Source organism: Bos grunniens, chromosome 8 (assembly GCF_055505025.1).
Source record: "Bos grunniens cultivar Pamir isolate PY7600 chromosome 8, Bosgru_T2T1.0, whole genome shotgun sequence".
Classification (NCBI taxonomy): Eukaryota; Metazoa; Chordata; class Mammalia; order Artiodactyla; family Bovidae; genus Bos; species Bos grunniens.
Genome location: NC_141172.1, coordinates 65,784,117 through 65,787,756, shown reverse-complemented (window position 1 = coordinate 65,787,756; position 3,640 = coordinate 65,784,117). Strand labels below are relative to the sequence as shown.

Below are 3,640 nucleotides of genomic sequence, written 5' to 3'. Positions count from 1 at the left end.
ACTTGCTTGTTATTGTTTACCCTCACAAACTCACTGTGAGAAGACCAGCTTCATACCCCTCAGATATATAGACCATCAAAGTCAGCAAAGCTCAGGTCCAAGTGAATCTGTGATTCCCCACCTCAGATACACATATGTGCAGCATGCTCAGTTGCTCAATCGTGTCTGACTCTTTGTGACCCCGTGGACTATAGTCCTCCAGGTTCCTCTGCCCATAGGATTTCCCAGGCAAGAATACTGGAGTGGGTTGCCATTTCCTTCTCCAGGGGATCTTCCCAACCCAGGGATCAAACCGAAGTCTCCTGCATCACAGGTGTATTCTTTTTTTTATTGTTGTTTGTTTGTTTGTTTCAATTGTTTATTAGCCAGATTACAAAAATAATCCTGGTAGATACCTTAGTTCATCCTTCTAATAAGCCTGTTGATCTGGTCTTCCCTGTTGCCAGCATCTCCACCTTCTGCAAAATGGGTGGTCTTTTTCTTCATTACACCTAGTGGAGAAGACAATTTAAAGGGCCACAGGAAGTTGTTTGCTTCTTTGAAATGTTTTCCAGTGGTATAGATCTTATGAATTAGATCCTCCATGCAGATGATTCCATATTTCCTAAGATATCAAGCAATCAATGCGTTGTCTGTCAGGGCAATTCGCTTTTTGTTGATTTTGCCATAACCACGCTTGTAGATAAACTCATTTACAGACTTCAGATTTGGGTACCCCCACGCAATGTATGGCTTCACAATTCTCAGCATGTTAATTGACGCCTTGTTGAGCTTCACAAAGGTGCCGTTGAAGATCTGCCGGAGGTGAAGGAGCTGCAGCACCTTTTGAACCTTTGGGCTCACACCGTTGATACCTCTGATCCTGATGACAAATGCCAATTTGGGTTCCGCGGGTACATAGAAGTTTCCGGCTTTTCGTGCCACCCTAGCCATTCAAGTTTCAGTTCTGTACATCTGCCTGTATTCCTTGTGGTAATGCTTAGCTTTTTCATAGATAAGCTTCGTCCTTGCCTTTCGAAGCATCTTTTGGGCAAACTTCTTTCTCAGTTGCTTGATCTTAAGCTCTGCGAAATTCTTCCGCTTTTTCTTAAAGGTTTCTGGCACAGCAGGAACCTTCTTTTTCTTCTCTTCTCCACCCTCCATGGTTCCAGCTGGGAAAGAGGACACAGGTGTATTCTTTACTGCTGAGCCACAGGGGGATAGGATGGTCTCAGTACTGACTGTGAGTCCTTGAAGCTTGGGTGTCTGCCCTGGAAGGCAATCTGGACAGAGGTGACAGCAGCTCTACGCAGACAGGAGGGAGGACAACCTGTTCATAATACAAGGAATAGAAATCAAGCCAAGAGGGCAGTAGAGGGAACAGAGTGCCTGGAGGGAAACACTTTGTCTTGCCAATGTTTTTCTACCTCTCTAGGCAAGAGGTCATCTTCAAAGACACCTCCTGTCAAGGTAACAGTGCTAATCATTCTTTACTCCTGCATGCCGTGGATACTCATACTTCATATTAATAAGACATTATCAGCCCAGGTGCCAGGCTCTGTGGTTCACCAAGGAACAAAACAGTCGCACGTGCTGAATTATTGTTAGCTTTCCAACAGTCCAAATCCTGGAGCTGCGCTATCCTGCTTTGAGTGTGGGCAGGAAAGTTTTGCTGAGTATTCTTTGTCAAGGAAGTCTGCTTAAAGTCACTGAAAACCTAACCTATATATTTTTTTCAAGTCAGGGAGGAGACCTGTACATGAAGATTGGTCAAGGAGCAAATGAATGGTTCTCTCTAACCCAAGGACATGACCGAGAAGGATCAGTATTAGCCCAGAGAATAAATGAGAAGGAAGGAAAACACTCTTTAGCAACTCTTAAGTTTGTGCTAGTCTTTCAGCTTCTCCATAGAACCCTTTAGGAATGTGCAACATACCTGTGTATGTATGTTGGGGATGTGCTGCAATTCATTCATTTAATACACATTGAGTTCTTATTCAGTAGTGTCTGGCCATGAGGAAATTATATGAGGGTGAGGATTGCCTACACTAAACAAAGGATGAGAACTAGATAACTGGTGAGAACATATTGTATAGCCCAGGGAACTCTACTTAATGCACTGTGGTGTACTAAATGGGAGGGAAGTCCAAAAGGGTGGGGATATATGTATATATATGGCCAATTCACTTTTGCTGTGCAGTACAAGAATTGATGCTTCAAATTGTGGTACTGGAGAAGACTCTTGGGAGTCCCTTGGACAGCAAGGAGATCAAACCAGTCTATCCTAAAGGAAATCAACCCTGAATATTCATTGGAAGGACTGATGCTGAAGCTCCTCCAATCCTTTGGCCACCTGATGGGAAGAGCCGACTCATTGGAAAAGAGCCTGATGCTGGGATAGATTGAGGGCAGGAGGATTAGTTGGTTGGATAGCATACTGACTCAATGGGCATGAGTTTGAGCAAGCTCTGGGAGATAGTGAAGGCATGGCATGCTGTAGTTCACAGGGTTGCAAAAAGGCAGATAGGATTTAGTGACTGAACAACAAGAAGCTAACACAACATTGTAAAGCAACTATACTCCACTAAAAATTAATTAATTAAAAAAAAGGAAGTAGGGAACTTATCCACCAAAGCAAAGATTTCTGAGATTAGATATGCACAATGATAGCAATTAGATAAGAAATTAGAGGAAGGATGTTCTAGGTCCTGGGAGTAGCATATGAAATGACCTATAGGAGAGAGAGAGCATGGATATTCAGGGGAAAGAGGTTCACAGTGACTGGAGCATCAAACATGCAGTGGAAACAGGATAGGTGATGATGGGGAGCTGGGAAGGGCAAGATCCAGTACTCTAAGCTACATCAGCCCAGCAGCTTATATCAGCTGAGTATCTGCATGAGCCCAACACTTTGTTTTATGTATATGATTTTATTTACTATTGAGAACAACCCTAGGAAGTGGTTACTATCATTTCCCCCAGTTTTAAAGATAGGAAAATTGTGGCTTAGTGAATTTATGTGACTTGTATATGATCACTGTTCTGTAGTTAATTAATGAGAGTATTAGAATTTGAGTCCAGACAATCTGTCACCAGAGCAATTTTCAAGATTAAGTGATAGGATTAAATGACATAATTTAGTTGTTATTGTTCAGTCACTCAGTCATGTCTGACTCTTTGTGACCACATGGACTGTAGTACACCAGACCTCCCTGTTCTTCACCATCTCCTGGAATTTGCTCAAACTCATGTCCATTGAATCGATGATGCCATCCAACCATCTCATCCTCTGTTGCGTCCTTCTCCTCCTACCCTCAATCTTTTCTGGCATCAGGGTCTTTTCCAATAAGTCAGCTCTTCGCATCAGATGGACAAAGGATCAGAGCTTCAGCTTCAGCATCAGTCCTTCCAATGACCATCCTTTCAATGACTTCAGCTTCAGCATCAGTCCAATCTAGTTCAGGGTTGATTTCCTTTAGGATTGACTGGCTTGATTTCCTTGCAGTCTAAGGGACTCTCAAGAGTCTTCTCCAGCATCACAATCTGAAAATATCAATTCTTCGGCACTCAGCCTTCTTTATGGTCCAACTCTTACTGATGCATGACTACTGGAAAAACCCTAGCTTTGACTATACAGAGTTTTGTTAGCTAAGTGATGCCT

The 3,640-nt window shown here is 42.9% G+C and overlaps 1 pseudogene; it reads right to left on the bottom strand.

Annotated features, from left to right (window-relative positions):
- Positions 1-359: 359 nt before the first annotated feature.
- LOC147367292 (large ribosomal subunit protein uL30 pseudogene) lies at positions 360-1,159 on the bottom strand (annotated as a pseudogene).
- Positions 1,160-3,640: the final 2,481 nt, after the last annotated feature.